General features: G+C 43.4%; 12 pseudogenes; all 12 read right to left on the bottom strand.

Moving 5' to 3' along the window:
* Positions 1–33: 33 nt before the first annotated feature.
* On the bottom strand, positions 34–297 carry LOC130339452 (U2 spliceosomal RNA; annotated as a pseudogene).
* A 1,471-nt stretch (positions 298–1,768) lies between these two features.
* LOC130339463 (U2 spliceosomal RNA) lies at positions 1,769–2,032 on the bottom strand (annotated as a pseudogene).
* A 1,462-nt stretch (positions 2,033–3,494) lies between these two features.
* On the bottom strand, positions 3,495–3,760 carry LOC130340721 (U2 spliceosomal RNA; annotated as a pseudogene).
* A 1,467-nt stretch (positions 3,761–5,227) lies between these two features.
* On the bottom strand, positions 5,228–5,491 carry LOC130341615 (U2 spliceosomal RNA; annotated as a pseudogene).
* A 1,476-nt stretch (positions 5,492–6,967) lies between these two features.
* LOC130338189 (U2 spliceosomal RNA) lies at positions 6,968–7,231 on the bottom strand (annotated as a pseudogene).
* Positions 7,232–8,695: 1,464 nt separating this feature from the next.
* On the bottom strand, positions 8,696–8,962 carry LOC130342284 (U2 spliceosomal RNA; annotated as a pseudogene).
* A 1,468-nt stretch (positions 8,963–10,430) lies between these two features.
* LOC130339474 (U2 spliceosomal RNA) lies at positions 10,431–10,694 on the bottom strand (annotated as a pseudogene).
* Positions 10,695–12,159: 1,465 nt separating this feature from the next.
* LOC130341297 (U2 spliceosomal RNA) lies at positions 12,160–12,423 on the bottom strand (annotated as a pseudogene).
* A 1,471-nt stretch (positions 12,424–13,894) lies between these two features.
* On the bottom strand, positions 13,895–14,158 carry LOC130339485 (U2 spliceosomal RNA; annotated as a pseudogene).
* Positions 14,159–15,624: 1,466 nt separating this feature from the next.
* On the bottom strand, positions 15,625–15,890 carry LOC130340787 (U2 spliceosomal RNA; annotated as a pseudogene).
* A 1,460-nt stretch (positions 15,891–17,350) lies between these two features.
* LOC130340732 (U2 spliceosomal RNA) lies at positions 17,351–17,616 on the bottom strand (annotated as a pseudogene).
* Positions 17,617–19,080: 1,464 nt separating this feature from the next.
* LOC130339496 (U2 spliceosomal RNA) lies at positions 19,081–19,344 on the bottom strand (annotated as a pseudogene).
* Between the last annotated feature and the right edge of the window lie 657 nt (positions 19,345–20,001).

Genomic DNA, 20,001 nt, shown 5'->3' on the forward strand with positions numbered 1-20,001 from the left:
AAATGAGAATCTTTCTTGTTTAACACTGGAATGGGGTGGTGCACTGTTCACTACCCGAAGATACTGCCACATCGGGTCAATGCATAGGGCGACAGAAGCAAGCTTCCAAATCAGCTCCCTTTCTCAAAAATCCATTTAATTTATGGTCCCCAGATAGGGAACGTATGTATCAGTATGTGCTCACAAGTCACCCAAGTGCAAGTATTCACACAAAAAAAAACGTGCCTCAGGATGCGATCTGTCGCAAGATCCTTTCTTTTTTTACACTTGATCTAAGCCAAAAGGCCTAGAGGGGATAACCGGGAAAGGGGTGGACCCAACCATGTCCCCTTCATGAGCACTCACATTACTCATAGGAATGGAAGGAAGGCTGGCAGCCAACCAGACTCCCATACACTCTCTGGGTGGGTGGCAGTCAGCCACCCATACATACATACATACAGCACAGGCTAAACCCACATCATCACTTAAAAAAAGGACAGGCGACCATTGCACTCTGATGGAGCATTTAGCAATGCAATCCATAGCCTGGCTTTTGCCTGAACCCCCATCTTTCCTCCTCTTGCATATAAGACAATATTTCAGATCTGCATATGAAAACAACACGCCTACCTTTGTTGCACATAGCTGCCTGCCTGTCTCTAGTTACCCCACTGGCTGTAGCTGCGTCCCTTCCGACATGAAATAACACCAACTGTAACGATAAACTGAAAATTAACAGTATAAACCTGCATCATTTTGGACTCTGGTATTTGCTGAATCCGGGTGACCTGACAATCGATGGTGGTGCCGCTGGTGATTCTGGCCTTCTTGGAATCTGTTGGGCCTATGTGTTAGCTCACACATCACTTGGGTATCCATGGTAACTACCACAACATGGTCATCTGCAGTTTACATCTAGCCCGTGGCATTGAATGGCATTTTAAAAGTGCTAAGGGTCCTGGTGCAATAATCCTCCCATGAGGATCAGCCTCAACGGCTTTGTAGATTGCACTCATGTCAGCAACTCCATATACATTTTTTTTTCTTCATGCTTCTTTCTTCATCCTTTTTTCTTTCTGTCATTCAGACTTTCATTCATTCGATCTCTCTCACTCACTTGCTTTAACTCATTTGTTCTCACTCACTCACTCACTCAATCACTCACTCACTCACTCATTCACTCTCACTCACTCTCACTCTCTCACTCACTCGCTCACTAAGTCAGTCTCTCTCTCTCTCTCTCTTTTTCTTTTTATATATATTTTTTTCCGTCTTCTTCTTCTTCTTCTTCTTCAGACCCTGTCATAGCACTAATGCCTTTCCAATACCACCAGCAGATGGAGACACTCCATTGCAACATTGGTTGTGAGCAGCAGTTTCTAAAAACAAATGCCTCATGGCGGATTTCCCATCCATCAATGGATGGTAAATTTTGTTTTTATCATTCACTGACCACAGAAACCAATGCATGGTCAAGCAACAGCAATGACACACCCTTGTGTATAGGCATGAGACCCTCATGTCATTTAACAGGATTCAGCACCACCCACAAGACAGCTACCTGTCATGTCATGTCAAACCTGCACAGGTGTGCTAGATTATTATTATTTAGTTTTATTTTATTTTTTTACACCAATCAGTGTGCAAACATGGTCATTAAAACGCTAAATGAATAGACGTTCATAAACCAGTCAGTGCAACTCATCATTTTGGTCTCCAATTCTCAAACTCAAATTCTCACCCACGGAGGATTAAATGAGAATCTTTCTTGTTTAACACTGGAATGGGGTGGTGCACTGTTCACTACCCGAAGATACTGCCACATCGGGTCAATGCATAGGGCGACAGAAGCAAGCTTCCAAATCAGCTCCCTTTCTCAAAAATCCATTTAATTTATGGTCCCCAGATAGGGAACGTATGTATCAGTATGTGCTCACAAGTCACCCAAGTGCAAGTATTCACACAAAAAAAAACGTGCCTCAGGATGCGATCTGTCGCAAGATCCTTTCTTTTTTTACACTTGATCTAAGCCAAAAGGCCTAGAGGGGATAACCGGGAAAGGGGTGGACCCAACCATGTCCCCTTCATGAGCACTCACATTACTCATAGGAATGGAAGGAAGGCTGGCAGCCAACCAGACTCCCATACACTCTCTGGGTGGGTGGCAGTCAGCCACCCATACATACATACATACAGCACAGGCTAAACCCACATCATCACTTAAAAAAAGGACAGGCGACCATTGCACTCTGATGGAGCATTTAGCAATGCAATCCATAGCCTGGCTTTTGCCTGAACCCCCATCACTCCTCCTCTTGCATATAAGACAATATTTCAGATCTGCATATGAAAACAACACGCCTACCTTTGTTGCACATAGCTGCCTGCCTGTCTCTAGTTACCCCACTGGCTGTAGCTGCGTCCCTTCCGACATGGAATAACACCAACTGTAACGATAAACTGAAAATTAACAGTATAAACCTGCATCATTTTGGACTCTGGTATTTGCTGAATCCGGGTGACCTGACAATCGATGGTGGTGCCGCTGGTGATTCTGGCCTTCTTGGAATCTGTTGGGCCTATGTGTTAGCTCACACATCACTTGGGTATCCATGGTAACTTCCACAACATGGTCATCTGCAGTTTACATCTAGCCCGTGGCATTGAATGGCATTTTAAAAGTGCTAAGGGTCCTGGTGCAATAATCCTCCCATGAGGATCAGCCTCAACGGCTTTGTAGATTGCACTCATGTCAGCAACTCCATATACATTTTTTTTTCTTCATGCTTCTTTCTTCATCCTTTTTTCTTTCTGTCATTCAGACTTTCATTCATTCGATCTCTCTCACTCACTTGCTTTAACTCATTTGTTCTCACTCACTCACTCAATCACTCACTCACTCATTCACTCTCACTCACTCTCACTCTCTCACTCACTCGCTCACTAAGTCAGTCTCTCTCTCTCTCTCTCTCTTTTTCTTTTTATATATATTTTTTTCCGTCTTCTTCTTCTTCTTCTTCAGACCCTGTCATAGCACTAATGCCTTTCCAATACCATCAGCAGATGGAGACACTCCATTGCAACATTGGTTGTGAGCAGCAGTTTCTAAAAACAAATGCCTCATGGCGGATTTCCCATCCATCAATGGATGGTAAATTTTGTTTTTATCATTCACTGACCACAGAAACCAATGCATGGTCAAGCAACAGCAATGACACACCCTTGTGTATAGGCATGAGACCCTCATGTCATTTAACAGGATTCAGCACCACCCACAAGACAGCTACCTGTCATGTCATGTCAAACCTGCACAGGTGTGCTAGATTATTATTATTTAGTTTTATTTTATTTTTTTACACCAATCAGTGTGTAAACATGGTCATTAAAACGCTAAATGAATAGACGTTCATAAACCAGTCAGTGCAACTCATCATTTTGGTCTCCAATTCTCAAACTCAAATTCTCACCCACGGAGGATTAAATGAGAATCTTTCTTGTTTAACACTGGAATGGGGTGGTGCACTGTTCACTACCCGAAGATACTGCCACATCGGGTCAATGCATAGGGCGACAGAAGCAAGCTTCCAAATCAGCTCCCTTTCTCAAAAATCCATTTAATTTATGGTCCCCAGATAGGGAACGTATGTATCAGTATGTGCTCACAAGTCACCCAAGTGCAAGTATTCACACAAAAAAAAAAACGTGCCTCAGGATGCGATCTGTCGCAAGATCCTTTCTTTTTTTACACTTGATCTAAGCCAAAAGGCCTAGAGGGGATAACCGGGAAAGGGGTGGACCCAACCATGTCCCCTTCATGAGCACTCACATTACTCATAGGAATGGAAGGAAGGCTGGCAGCCAACCAGACTCCCATACACTCTCTGGGTGGGTGGCAGTCAGCCACCCATACATACATACATACAGCACAGGCTAAACCCACATCATCACTTAAAAAAAGGACAGGCGACCATTGCACTCTGATGGAGCATTTAGCAATGCAATCCATAGCCTGGCTTTTGCCTGAACCCCCATCACTCCTCCTCTTGCATATAAGACAATATTTCAGATCTGCATATGAAAACAACACGCCTACCTTTGTTGCACATAGCTGCCTGCCTGTCTCTAGTTACCCCACTGGCTGTAGCTGCGTCCCTTCCGACATGGAATAACACCAACTGTAACGATAAACTGAAAATTAACAGTATAAACCTGCATCATTTTGGACTTTGGTATTTGCTGAATCCGGGTGACCTGACAATCGATGGTGGTGCCGCTGGTGATTCTGGCCTTCTTGGAATCTGTTGGGCCTATGTGTTAGCTCACACATCACTTGGGTATCCATGGTAACTACCACAACATGGTCATCTGCAGTTTACATCTAGCCTGTGGCATTGAATGGCATTTTAAAAGTGCTAAGGGTCCTGGTGCAATAATCCTCCCATGAGGATCAGCCTCAACGGCTTTGTAGATTGCACTCATGTCAGCAACTCCATATACATTTTTTTTTCTTCATGCTTCTTTCTTCATCCTTTTTTCTTTCTGTCATTCAGACTTTCATTCATTCGATCTCTCTCACTCACTTGCTTTAACTCATTTGTTCTCACTCACTCACTCACTCACTCAATCACTCACTCATTCACTCTCACTCACTCTCTCACTCACTCGCTCACTAAGTCAGTCTCTCTCTCTCTCTCTCTTTTTCTTTTTATATATATTTTTTTCCGTCTTCTTCTTCTTCTTCTTCTTCTTCTTCAGACCCTGTCATAGCACTAATGCCTTTCCAATACCACCAGCAGATGGAGACACTCCATTGCAACATTGGTTGTGAGCAGCAGTTTCTAAAAACAAATGCCTCATGGCGGATTTCCCATCCATCAATGGATGGTAAATTTTGTTTTTATCATTCACTGACCACAGAAACCAATGCATGGTCAAGCAACAGCAATGACACACCCTTGTGTATAGGCATGAGACCCTCATGTCATTTAACAGGATTCAGCACCACCCACAAGACAGCTACCTGTCATGTCATGTCAAACCTGCACAGGTGTGCTAGATTATTATTATTTAGTTTTATTTTATTTTTTTACACCAATCAGTGTGCAAACATGGTCATTAAAACGCTAAATGAATAGACGTTCATAAACCAGTCAGTGCAACTCATCATTTTGGTCTCCAATTCTCAAACTCAAATTCTCACCCACGGAGGATTAAATGAGAATCTTTCTTGTTTAACACTGGAATGGGGTGGTGCACTGTTCATTACCCGAAGATACTGCCACATCAGGTCAATGCATAGGGCAACAGAAGCAAGCTTCCAAATCAGCTCCCTTTCTCAAAAATCCATTTAATTTATGGTCCCCAGATAGGGAACGTATGTATCAGTATGTGCTCACAAGTCACCCAAGTGCAAGTATTCACACAAAAAAAAACGTGCCTCAGGATGCGATCTGTCGCAAGATCCTTTCTTTTTTTACACTTGATCTAAGCCAAAAGGCCTAGACGGGATAACCGGGAAAGGGGTGGACCCAACCATGTCCCCTTCATGAGCACTCACATTACTCATAGGAATGGAAGGAAGGCTGGCAGCCAACCAGCCTCCCATACACTCTCTGGGTGGGTGGCAGTCAGCCACCCATACATACATACATACAGCACAGGCTAAACCCACATCATCACTTAAAAAAAGGACAGGCGACCATTGCACTCTGATGGAGCATTTAGCAATGCAATCCATAGCCTGGCTTTTGCCTGAACCCCCATCACTCCTCCTCTTGCATATAAGACAATATTTCAGATCTGCATATGAAAACAACACGCCTACCTTTGTTGCACATAGCTGCCTGCCTGTCTCTAGTTACCCCACTGGCTGTAGCTGCGTCCCTTCCGACATGGAATAACACCAACTGTAACGATAAACTGAAAATTAACAGTATAAACCTGCATCATTTTGGACTCTGGTATTTGCTGAATCCGGGTGACCTGACAATCGATGGTGGTGCCGCTGGTGATTCTGGCCTTCTTGGAATCTGTTGGGCCTATGTGTTAGCTCACACATCACTTGGGTATCCATGGTAACTACCACAACATGGTCATCTGCAGTTTACATCTAGCCCGTGGCATTGAATGGCATTTTAAAAGTGCTAAGGGTCCTGGTGCAATAATCCTCCCATGAGGATCAGCCTCAACGGCTTTGTAGATTGCACTCATGTCAGCAACTCCATATACATTTTTTTTTCTTCATGCTTCTTTCTTCATCCTTTTTTCTTTCTGTCATTCAGACTTTCATTCATTCAATCTCTCTCACTCACTTGCTTTAACTCATTTGTTCTCACTCACTCACTCACTCACTCACTCAATCACTCACTCACTCATTCACTCTCACTCACTCTCACTCTCTCACTCACTCGCTCACTAAGTCAGTCTCTCTCTCTCTCTCTCTCTCTTTTTCTTTTTATATATATTTTTTTCCGTCTTCTTCTTCTTCTTCTTCAGACCCTGTCATAGCACTAATGCCTTTCCAATACCACCAGCAGATGGAGACACTCCATTGCAACATTGGTTGTGAGCAGCAGTTTCTAAAAACAAATGCCTCATGGCGGATTTCCCATCCATCAATGGATGGTAAATTTTGTTTTTATCATTCACTGACCACAGAAACCAATGCATGGTCAAGCAGCAGCAATGACACACCCTTGTGTATAGGCATGAGACCCTCATGTCATTTAACAGGATTCAGCACCACCCACAAGACAGCTACCTGTCATGTCATGTCAAACCTGCACAGGTGTGCTAGATTATTATTATTTAGTTTTATTTTATTTTTTTACACCAATCAGTGTGCAAACATGGTCATTAAAACGCTAAATGAATAGACGTTCATAAACCAGTCAGTGCAACTCATCATTTTGGTCTCCAATTCTCAAACTCAAATTCTCACCCACGGAGGATTAAATGAGAATCTTTCTTGTTTAACACTGGAATGGGGTGGTGCACTGTTCACTACCCGAAGATACTGCCACATCGGGTCAATGCATAGGGCGACAGAAGCAAGCTTCCAAATCAGCTCCCTTTCTCAAAAATCCATTTAATTTATGGTCCCCAGATAGGGAACGTATGTATCAGTATGTGCTCACAAGTCACCCAAGTGCAAGTATTCACACAAAAAAAAACGTGCCTCAGGATGCGATCTGTCGCAAGATCTTTTCTTTTTTTACACTTGATCTAAGCCAAAAGGCCTAGAGGGGATAACCGGGAAAGGGGTGGACCCAACCATGTCCCCTTCATGAGCACTCACATTACTCATAGGAATGGAAGGAAGGCTGGCAGCCAACCAGACTCCCATACACTCTCTGGGTGGGTGGCAGTCAGCCACCCATACATACATACATACAGCACAGGCTAAACCCACATCATCACTTAAAAAAAGGACAGGCGACCATTGCACTCTGATGAAGCATTTAGCAATGCAATCCATAGCCTGGCTTTTGCCTGAACCCCCATCACTCCTCCTCTTGCATATAAGACAATATTTCAGATCTGCATATGAAAACAACACGCCTACCTTTATTGCACATAGCTGCCTGCCTGTCTCTAGTTACCCCACTGGCTGTAGCTGCGTCCCTTCCGACATGGAATAACACCAACTGTAACGATAAACTGAAAATTAACAGTATAAACCTGCATCATTTTGGACTCTGGTATTTGCTGAATCCGGGTGACCTGACAATCGATGGTGGTGCCGCTGGTGATTCTGGCCTTCTTGGAATCTGTTGGGCCTATGTGTTAGCTCACACATCACTTGGGTATCCATGGTAACTACCACAACATGGTCATCTGCAGTTTACATCTAGCCCGTGGCATTGAATGGCATTTTAAAAGTGCTAAGGGTCCTGGTGCAATAATCCTCCCATGAGGATCAGCCTCAACGGCTTTGTAGATTGCACTCATGTCAGCAACTCCATATACATTTTTTTTTCTTCATGCTTCTTTCTTCATCCTTTTTTCTTTCTGTCATTCAGACTTTCATTCATTCGATCTCTCTCACTCACTTGCTTTAACTCATTTGTTCTCACTCACTCACTCACTCAATCACTCACTCACTCATTCACTCTCACTCACTCTCACTCTCTCACTCACTCGCTCACTAAGTCAGTCTCTCTCTCTCTCTCTCTTTTTCTTTTTATATATATTTTTTTCCGTCTTCTTCTTCTTCTTCTTCAGACCCTGTCATAGCACTAATGCCTTTCCAATACCACCAGCAGATGGAGACACTCCATTGCAACATTGGTTGTGAGCAGCAGTTTCTAAAAACAAATGCCTCATGGCGGATTTCCCATCCATCAATGGATGGTAAATTTTGTTTTTATCATTCACTGACCACAGAAACCAATGCATGGTCAAGCAACAGCAATGACACACCCTTGTGTATAGGCATGAGACCCTCATGTCATTTAACAGGATTCAGCACCACCCACAAGACAGCTACCTGTCATGTCATGTCAAACCTGCACAGGTGTGCTAGATTATTATTATTTAGTTTTATTTTATTTTTTTACACCAATCAGTGTGCAAACATGGTCATTAAAACGCTAAATGAATAGACGTTCATAAACCAGTCAGTGCAACTCATCATTTTGGTCTCCAATTCTCAAACTCAAATTCTCACCCACGGAGGATTAAATGAGAATCTTTCTTGTTTAACACTGGAATGGGGTGGTGCACTGTTCACTACCCGAAGATACTGCCACATCGGGTCAATGCATAGGGCGACAGAAGCAAGCTTCCAAATCAGCTCCCTTTCTCAAAAATCCATTTAATTTATGGTCCCCAGATAGGGAACGTATGTATCAGTATGTGCTCACAAATCACCCAAGTGCAAGTATTCACACAAAAAAAAAAAACATGCCTCAGGATGCGATCTGTCGCAAGATCCTTTCTTTTTTTACACTTGATTTAAGCCAAAAGGCCTAGAGGGGATAACCGGGAAAGGGGTGGACCCAACCATGTCCCCTTCATGAGCACTCACATTACTCATAGGAATGGAAGGAAGGCTGGCAGCCAACCAGACTCCCATACACTCTCTGGGTGGGTGGCAGTCAGCCACCCATACATACATACATACAGCACAGGCTAAACCCACATCATCACTTAAAAAAAGGACAGGCGACCATTGCACTCTGATGGAGCATTTAGCAATGCAATCCATAGCCTGGCTTTTGCCTGAACCCCCATCACTCCTCCTCTTGCATATAAGACAATATTTCAGATCTGCATATGAAAACAACACGCCTACCTTTGTTGCACATAGCTGCCTGCCTGTCTCTAGTTACCCCACTGGCTGTAGCTGCGTCCCTTCCGACATGGAATAACACCAACTGTAACGATAAACTGAAAATTAACAGTATAAACCTGCATCATTTTGGACTCTGGTATTTGCTGAATCCGGGTGACCTGACAATCGATGGTGGTGCCGCTGGTGATTCTGGCCTTCTTGGAATCTGTTGGGCCTATGTGTTAGCTCACACATCACTTGGGTATCCATGGTAACTACCACAACATGGTCATCTGCAGTTTACATCTAGCCCGTGGCATTGAATGGCATTTTAAAAGTGCTAAGGGTCCTGGTGCAATAATCCTCCCATGAGGATCAGCCTCAACGGCTTTGTAGATTGCACTCATGTCAGCAACTCCATATACATTTTTTTTTCTTCATGCTTCTTTCTTCATCCTTTTTTCTTTCTGTCATTCAGACTTTCATTCATTCGATCTCTCTCACTCACTTGCTTTAACTCATTTGTTCTCACTCACTCACTCACTCACTCAATCACTCACTCACTCATTCACTCTCACTCACTCTCACTCTCTCACTCACTCGCTCACTAAGTCAGTCTCTCTCTCTCTCTCTCTTTTTCTTTTTATATATATTTTTTTCCGTCTTCTTCTTCTTCTTCTTCAGACCCTGTTATAGCACTAATGCCTTTCCAATACCACCAGCAGATGGAGACACTCCATTGCAACATTGGTTGTGAGCAGCAGTTTCTAAAAACAAATGCCTCATGGCGGATTTCCCATCCATCAATGGATGGTAAATTTTGTTTTTATCATTCACTGACCACAGAAACCAATGCATGGTCAAGCAACAGCAATGACACACCCTTGTGTATAGGCATGAGACCCTCATGTCATTTAACAGGATTCAGCACCACCCACAAGACAGCTACCTGTCATGTCATGTCAAACCTGCACAGGTGTGCTAGATTATTATTATTTAGTTTTATTTTATTTTTTTACATCAATCAGTGTGCAAACATGGTCATTAAAACGCTAAATGAATAGACGTTCATAAACCAGTCAGTGCAACTCATCATTTTGGTCTCCAATTCTCAAACTCAAATTCTCACCCACGGAGGATTAAATGAGAATCTTTCTTGTTTAACACTGGAATGGGGTGGTGCACTGTTCACTACCCGAAGATACTGCCACATCGGGTCAATGCATAGGGCGACAGAAGCAAGCTTCCAAATCAGCTCCCTTTCTCAAAAATCCATTTAATTTATGGTCCCCAGATAGGGAACGTATGTATCAGTATGTGCTCACAAGTCACCCAAGTGCAAGTATTCACACAAAAAAAAACGTGCCTCAGGATGCGATCTGTCGCAAGATCCTTTCTTTTTTTACACTTGATCTAAGCCAAAAGGCCTAGAGGGGATAACCGGGAAAGGGGTGGACCCAACCATGTCCCCTTCATGAGCACTCACATTACTCATAGGAATGGAAGGAAGGCTGGCAGCCAACCAGCCTCCCATACACTTTCTGGGTGGGTGGCAGTCAGCCACCCATACATACATACAGCACAGGCTAAACCCACATCATCACTTAAAAAAAGGACAGGCGACCATTGCACTCTGATGGAGCATTTAGCAATGCAATCCATAGCCTGGCTTTTGCCTGAACCCCCATCACTCCTCCTCTTGCATATAAGACAATATTTCAGATCTGCATATGAAAACAACACGCCTACCTTTGTTGCACATAGCTGCCTGCCTGTCTCTAGTTACCCCACTGGCTGTAGCTGCGTCCCTTCCGACATGGAATAACACCAACTGTAACGATAAACTGAAAATTAACAGTATAAACCTGCATCATTTTGGACTCTGGTATTTGCTGAATCCGGGTGACCTGACAATCGATGGTGGTGCCGCTGGTGATTCTGGCCTTCTTGGAATCTGTTGGGCCTATGTGTTAGCTCACACATCACTTGGGTATCCATGGTAACTACCACAACATGGTCATCTGCAGTTTACATCTAGCCCGTGGCATTGAATGGCATTTTAAAAGTGCTAAGGGTCCTGGTGCAATAATCCTCCCATGAGGATCAGCCTCAACGGCTTTGTAGATTGCACTCATGTCAGCAACTCCATATACATTTTTTTTTCTTCATGCTTCTTTCTTCATCCTTTTTTCTTTCTGTCATTCAGACTTTCATTCATTCGATCTCTCTCACTCACTTGCTTTAACTCATTTGTTCTCACTCACTCACTCACTCACTCAATCACTCACTCATTCACTCTCACTCACTCTCACTCTCTCACTCACTCGCTCACTAAGTCAGTCTCTCTCTCTCTCTCTCTCTTTTTCTTTTTATATATATTTTTTTCCGTCTTCTTCTTCTTCTTCTTCTTCAGACCCTGTCATAGCACTAATGCCTTTCCAATACCACCAGCAGATGGAGACACTCCATTGCAACATTGGTTGTGAGCAGCAGTTTCTAAAAACAAATGCCTCATGGCGGATTTCCCATCCATCAATGGATGGTAAATTTTGTTTTTATCATTCACTGACCACAGAAACCAATGCATGGTCAAGCAACAGCAATGACACACCCTTGTGTATAGGCATGAGACCCTCATGTCATTTAACAGGATTCAGCACCACCCACAAGACAGCTACCTGTCATGTCATGTCAAACCTGCACAGGTGTGCTAGATTATTATTATTTAGTTTTATTTTATTTTTTTACACCAATCAGTGTGCAAACATGGTCATTAAAACGCTAAATGAATAGACGTTCATAAACCAGTCAGTGCAACTCATCATTTTGGTCTCCAATTCTCAAACTCAAATTCTCACCCACGGAGGATTAAATGAGAATCTTTCTTGTTTAACACTGGAATGGGGTGGTGCACTGTTCATTACCCGAAGATACTGCCACATCAGGTCAATGCATAGGGCGACAGAAGCAAGCTTCCAAATCAGCTCCCTTTCTCAAAAATCCATTTAATTTATGGTCCCCAGATAGGGAACGTATGTATCAGTATGTGCTCACAAGTCACCCAAGTGCAAGTATTCACACAAAAAAAAACGTGCCTCAGGATGCGATCTGTCGCAAGATCCTTTCTTTTTTTACACTTGATCTAAGCCAAAAGGCCTAGAGGGGATAACCGGGAAAGGGGTGGACCCAACCATGTCCCCTTCATGAGCACTCACATTACTCATAGGAATGGAAGGAAGGCTGGCAGCCAACCAGCCTCCCATACACTCTCTGGGTGGGTGGCAGTCAGCCACCCATACATACATACATACAGCACAGGCTAAACCCACATCATCACTTAAAAAAAGGACAGGCGACCATTGCACTCTGATGGAGCATTTAGCAATGCAATCCATAGCCTGGCTTTTGCCTGAACCCCCATCACTCCTCCTCTTGCATATAAGACAATATTTCAGATCTGCATATGAAAACAACACGCCTACCTTTGTTGCACATAGCTGCCTGCCTGTCTCTAGTTACCCCACTGGCTGTAGCTGCGTCCCTTCCGACATGGAATAACACCAACTGTAACGATAAACTGAAAATTAACAGTATAAACCTGCATCATTTTGGACTCTGGTATTTGCTGAATCCGGGTGACCTGACAATCGATGGTGGTGCCGCTGGTGATTCTGGCCTTCTTGGAATCTGTTGGGCCTATGTGTTAGCTCACACATCACTTGGGTATCCATGGTAACTACCACAACATGGTCATCTGCAGTTTACATCTAGCCCGTGGCATTGAATGGCATTTTAAAAGTGCTAAGGGTCCTGGTGCAATAATCCTCCCATGAGGATCAGCCTCAACGGCTTTGTAGATTGCACTCATGTCAGCAACTCCATATACATTTTTTTTTCTTCATGCTTCTTTCTTCATCCTTTTTTCTTTCTGTCATTCAGACTTTCATTCATTCGATCTCTCTCACTCACTTGCTTTAACTCATTTGTTCTCACTCACTCACTCACTCACTCAATCACTCACTCACTCATTCACTCTCACTCACTCTCACTCTCTCACTCACTCGCTCACTAAGTCAGTCTCTCTCTCTCTCTCTCTTTTTCTTTTTATATATATTTTTTTCCGTCTTCTTCTTCTTCTTCTTCTTCAGACCCTGTCATAGCACTAATGCCTTTCCAATACCACCAGCAGATGGAGACACTCCATTGCAACATTGGTTGTGAGCAGCAGTTTCTAAAAACAAATGCCTCATGGCGGATTTCCCATCCATCAATGGATGGTAAATTTTGTTTTTATCATTCACTGACCACAGAAACCAATGCATGGTCAAGCAACAGCAATGACACACCCTTGTGTATAGGCATGAGACCCTCATGTCATTTAACAGGATTCAGCACCACCCACAAGACAGCTACCTGTCATGTCATGTCAAACCTGCACAGGTGTGCTAGATTATTATTATTTAGTTTTATTTTATTTTTTTACACCAATCAGTGTGCAAACATGGTCATTAAAACGCTAAATGAATAGACGTTCATAAACCAGTCAGTGCAACTCATCATTTTGGTCTCCAATTCTCAAACTCAAATTCTCACCCACGGAGGATTAAATGAGAATCTTTCTTGTTTAACACTGGAATGGGGTGGTGCACTGTTCACTACCCGAAGATACTGCCACATCGGGTCAATGCATAGGGCGACAGAAGCAAGCTTCCAAATCAGCTCCCTTTCTCAAAAATCCATTTAATTTATGGTCCCCAGATAGGGAACGTATGTATCAGTATGTGCTCACAAGTCACCCAAGTGCAAGTATTCACACAAAAAAAAACGTGCCTCAGGATGCGATCTGTCGCAAGATCCTTTCTTTTTTTACACTTGATCTAAGCCAAAAGGCCTAGAGGGGATAACCGGGAAAGGGGTGGACCCAACCATGTCCCCTTCATGAGCACTCACATTACTCATAGGAATGGAAGGAAGGCTGGCAGCCAACCAGACTCCCATACACTCTCTGGGTGGGTGGCAGTCAGCCACCCATACATACATACATACAGCACAGGCTAAACCCACATCATCACTTAACAAAAGGACAGGCGACCATTGCACTCTGATGAAGCATTTAGCAATGCAATCCATAGTCTGGCTTTTGCCTGAACCCCCATCACTCCTCCTCTTGCATATAAGACAATATTTCAGATCTGCATATGAAAACAACACGCCTACCTTTATTGCACATAGCTGCCTGCCTGTCTCTAGTTACCCCACTGGCTGTAGCTGCGTCCCTTCCGACATGGAATAACACCAACTGTAACGATAAACTGAAAATTAACAGTATAAACCTGCATCATTTTGGACTCTGGTATTTGCTGAATCCGGGTGACCTGACAATCGATGGTGGTGCCGCTGGTGATTCTGGCCTTCTTGGAATCTGTTGGGCCTATGTGTTAGCTCACACATCACTTGGGTATCCATGGTAACTACCACAACATGGTCATCTGCAGTTTACATCTAGCCCGTGGCATTGAATGGCATTTTAAAAGTGCTAAGGGTCCTGGTGCAATAATCCTCCCATGAGGATCAGCCTCAACGGCTTTGTAGATTGCACTCATGTCAGCAACTCCATATACATTTTTTTTTCTTCATGCTTCTTTCTTCATCCTTTTTTCTTTCTGTCATTCAGACTTTCATTCATTCGATCTCTCTCACTCACTTGCTTTAACTCATTTGTTCTCACTCACTCACTCACTCACTCAATCACTCACTCACTCATTCACTCTCACTCACTCTCACTCTCTCACTCACTCGCTCACTAAGTCAGTCTCTCTCTCTCTCTCTTTTTCTTTTTATATATATTTTTTTCCGTCTTCTTCTTCTTCTTCTTCAGACCCTGTCATAGCACTAATGCCTTTCCAATACCACCAGCAGATGGAGACACTCCATTGCAACATTGGTTGTGAGCAGCAGTTTCTAAAAACAAATGCCTCATGGCGGATTTCCCATCCATCAATGGATGGTAAATTTTGTTTTTATCATTCACTGACCACAGAAACCAATGCATGGTCAAGCAACAGCAATGACACACCCTTGTGTATAGGCATGAGACCCTCATGTCATTTAACAGGATTCAGCACCACCCACAAGACAGCTACCTGTCATGTCATGTCAAACCTGCACAGGTGTGCTAGATTATTATTATTTAGTTTTATTTTATTTTTTTACACCAATCAGTGTGCAAACATGGTCATTAAAACGCTAAATGAATAGACGTTCATAAACCAGTCAGTGCAACTCATCATTTTGGTCTCCAATTCTCAAACTCAAATTCTCACCCACGGAGGATTAAATGAGAATCTTTCTTGTTTAACACTGGAATGGGGTGGTGCACTGTTCACTACCCGAAGATACTGCCACATCGGGTCAATGCATAGGGCGACAGAAGCAAGCTTCCAAATCAGCTCCCTTTCTCAAAAATCCATTTAATTTATGGTCCCCAGATAGGGAACGTATGTATCAGTATGTGCTCACAAGTCACCCAAGTGCAAGTATTCACACAAAAAAATAAACATGCCTCAGGATGCGATCTGTCGCAAGATCCTTTCTTTTTTTACACTTGATCTAAGCCAAAAGGCCTAGAGGGGATAACCGGGAAAGGGGTGGACCCAACCATGTCCCCTTCATGAGCACTCACATTACTCATAGGAATAGAAGGAAGGCTGGCAGCCAACCAGACTCCCATACACTCTCTGGGTGGGTGGCAGTCAGCCACCCATACATACATACATACAGCACAGGCTAAACCCACATCATCACTTAAAAAAAGGACAGGCGACCATTGCACTCTGATGGAGCATTTAGCAATGCAATCCATAGCCTGGCTTTTGCCTGATCCCCCATCACTCCTCCTCTTGCATATAAGACAATATTTCAGATCTGCATATGAAAACAACACGCCTACCTTTGTTGCACATAGCTGCCTGCCTGTCTCTAGTTACCCCACTGGCTGTAGCTGCGTCCCTTCCGACATGGAATAACACCAACTGTAACGATAAACTGAAAATTAACAGTATAAACCTGCATCATTTTGGACTCTGGTATTTGCTGAATCCGGGTGACCTGACAATCGATGGTGGTGCCGCTGGTGATTCTGGCCTTCTTGGAATCTGTTGGGCCTATGTGTTAGCTCACACATCACTTGGGTATCCATGGTAACTACCACAACATGGTCATCTGCAGTTTACATCTAGCCCGTGGCATTGAATGGCATTTTAAAAGTGCTAAGGGTCCTGGTGCAATAATCCTCCCATGAGGATCAGCCTCAACGGCTTTGTAGATTGCACTCATGTCAGCAACTCCATATACATTTTTTTTTCTTCATGCTTCTTTCTTCATCCTTTTTTCTTTCTGTCATTCAGACTTTCATTCATTCGATCTCTCTCACTCACTTGCTTTAACTCATTTGTTCTCACTCACTCACTCACTCACTCAATCACTCACTCACTCATTCACTCTCACTCACTCTCACTCTCTCACTCACTCGCTCACTAAGTCAGTCTCTCTCTCTTTTTCTTTTTATATATATTTTTTTCCGTCTTCTTCTTCTTCTTCTTCAGACCCTGTCATAGCACTAATGCCTTTCCAATACCACCAGCAGATGGAGACACTCCATTGCAACATTGGTTGTGAGCAGCAGTTTCTAAAAACAAATGCCTCATGGCGGATTTCCCATCCATCAATGGATGGTAAATTTTGTTTTTATCATTCACTGACCACAGAAACCAATGCATGGTCAAGCAACAGCAATGACACACCCTTGTGTATAGGCATGAGACCCTCATGTCATTTAACAGGATTCAGCACCACCCACAAGACAGCTACCTGTCATGTCATGTCAAACCTGCACAGGTGTGCTAGATTATTATTATTTAGTTTTATTTTATTTTTTTACACCAATCAGTGTGCAAACATGGTCATTAAAACGCTAAATGAATAGACGTTCATAAACCAGTCAGTGCAACTCATCATTTTGGTCTCCAATTCTCAAACTCAAATTCTCACCCACGGAGGATTAAATGAGAATCTTTCTTGTTTAACACTGGAATGGGGTGGTGCACTGTTCACTACCCGAAGATACTGCCACATCGGGTCAATGCATAGGGCGACAGAAGCAAGCTTCCAAATCAGCTCCCTTTCTCAAAAATCCATTTAATTTATGGTCCCCAGATAGGGAACGTATGTATCAGTATGTGCTCACAAGTCACCCAAGTGCAAGTATTCACACAAAAAAAAAAACGTGCCTCAGGATGCGATCTGTCGCAAGATCCTTTCTTTTTTTACACTTGATCTAAGCCAAAAGGCCTAGAGGGGATAACCGGGAAAGGGGTGGACCCAACCATGTCCCCTTCATGAGCACTCACATTACTCATAGGAATGGAAGGAAGGCTGGCAGCCAACCAGACTCCCATACACTCTCTGGGTGGGTGGCAGTCAGCCACCCATACATACATACATACAGCACAGGCTAAACCCACATCATCACTTAAAAAAAGGACAGGCGACCATTGCACTCTGATGAAGCATTTAGCAATGCAATCCATAGTCTGGCTTTTGCCTGAACCCCCATCACTCCTCCTCTTGCATATAAGACAATATTTCAGATCTGCATATGAAAACAACATGCCTACCTTTATTGCACATAGCTGCCTGCCTGTCTCTAGTTACCCCACTGGCTGTAGCTGCGTCCCTTCCGACATGGAATAACACCAACTGTAACGATAAACTGAAAATTAACAGTATAAACCTGCATCATTTTGGACTCTGGTATTTGCTGAATCCGGGTGACCTGACAATCGATGGTGGTGCCGCTGGTGATTCTGGCCTTCTTGGAATCTGTTGGGCCTATGTGTTAGCTCACACATCACTTGGGTATCCATGGTAACTACCACAACATGGTCATCTGCAGTTTACATCTAGCCCGTGGCATTGAATGGCATTTTAAAAGTGCTAAGGGTCCTGGTGCAATAATCCTCCCATAAGGATCAGCCTCAACGGCTTTGTAGATTGCACTCATGTCAGCAACTCCATATACATTTTTTTTTCTTCATGCTTCTTTCTTCATCCTTTTTTCTTTCTGTCATTCAGACTTTCATTCATTCGATCTCTCTCACTCACTTGCTTTAACTCATTTGTTCTCACTCACTCACTCACTCACTCACTCAATCACTCACTCACTCATTCACTCTCACTCACTCTCACTCTCTCACTCACTCGCTCACTAAGTCAGTCTCTCTCTCTCTCTCTTTTTCTTTTTATATATATTTTTTTCCGTCTTCTTCTTCTTCAGACCCTGTCATAGCACTAATGCCTTTCCAATACCACCAGCAGATGGAGACACTCCATTGCAACATTGGTTGTGAGCAGCTGTTTCTAAAAACAAATGCCTCATGGCGGATTTCCCATCCATCAATGGATGGTAAATTTTGTTTTTATCATTCACTGACCACAGAAACCAATGCATGGTCAAGCAACAGCAATGACACACCCTTGTGTATAGGCATGAGACCCTCATGTCATTTAACAGGATTCAGCACCACCCACAAGACAGCTACCTGTCATGTCATGTCAAACCTGCACAGGTGTGCTAGATTATTATTATTTAGTTTTATTTTATTTTTTTACACCAATCAGTGTGCAAACATGGTCATTAAAACGCTAAATGAATAGACGTTCATAAACCAGTCAGTGCAACTCATCATTTTGGTCTCCAATTCTCAAACTCAAATTCTCACCCACGGAGGATTAAATGAGAATCTTTCTTGTTTAACACTGGAATGGGGTGGTGCACTGTTCACTACCCGAAGATACTGCCACATCGGGTCAATGCATAGGGCGACAGAAGCAAGCTTCCAAATCAGCTCCCTTTCTCAAAAATCCATTTAATTTATGGTCCCCAGATAGGGAACGTATGTATCAGTATGTGCTCACAAGTCACCCAAGTGCAAGTATTCACACAAAAAAAAACGTGCCTCAGGATGCGATCTGTCGCAAGATCCTTTCTTTTTTTACACTTGATCTAAGCCAAAAGGCCTAGAGGGGATAACCGGGAAAGGGGTGGACCCAACCATGTCCCCTTCATGAGCACTCACATTACTCATAGGAATGGAAGGAAGGCTGGCAGCCAACCAGACTCCCATACACTCTCTGGGTGGGTGGCAGTCAGCCACCCATACATACATACATACAGCACAGGCTAAACCCACATCATCACTTAAAAAAAGGACAGGCGACCATTGCACTCTGATGGAGCATTTAGCAATGCAATCCATAGCCTGGCTTTTGCCTGAACCCCCATCACTCCTCCTCTTGCATATAAGACAATATTTCAGATCTGCATATGAAAACAACACGCCTACCTTTGTTGCACATAGCTGCCTGCCTGTCTCTAGTTACCCCACTGGCTGTAGCTGCGTCCCTTCCGACATGGAATAACACCAACTGTAACGATAAACTGAAAATTAACAGTATAAACCTGCATCATTTTGGACTCTGGTATTTGCTGAATCCGGGTGACCTGACAATCGATGGTGGTGCCGCTGGTGATTCTGGCCTTCTTGGAATCTGTTGGGCCTATGTGTTAGCTCACACATCACTTGGGTATCCATGGTAACTACCACAACATGGTCATCTGCAGTTTACATCTAGCCCGTGGCATTGAATGGCATTTTAAAAGTGCTAAGGGTCCTGGTGCAATAATC

This window comes from Hyla sarda, chromosome 1, assembly GCF_029499605.1.
Source record: "Hyla sarda isolate aHylSar1 chromosome 1, aHylSar1.hap1, whole genome shotgun sequence".
Taxonomy (NCBI): domain Eukaryota; kingdom Metazoa; phylum Chordata; class Amphibia; order Anura; family Hylidae; genus Hyla; species Hyla sarda.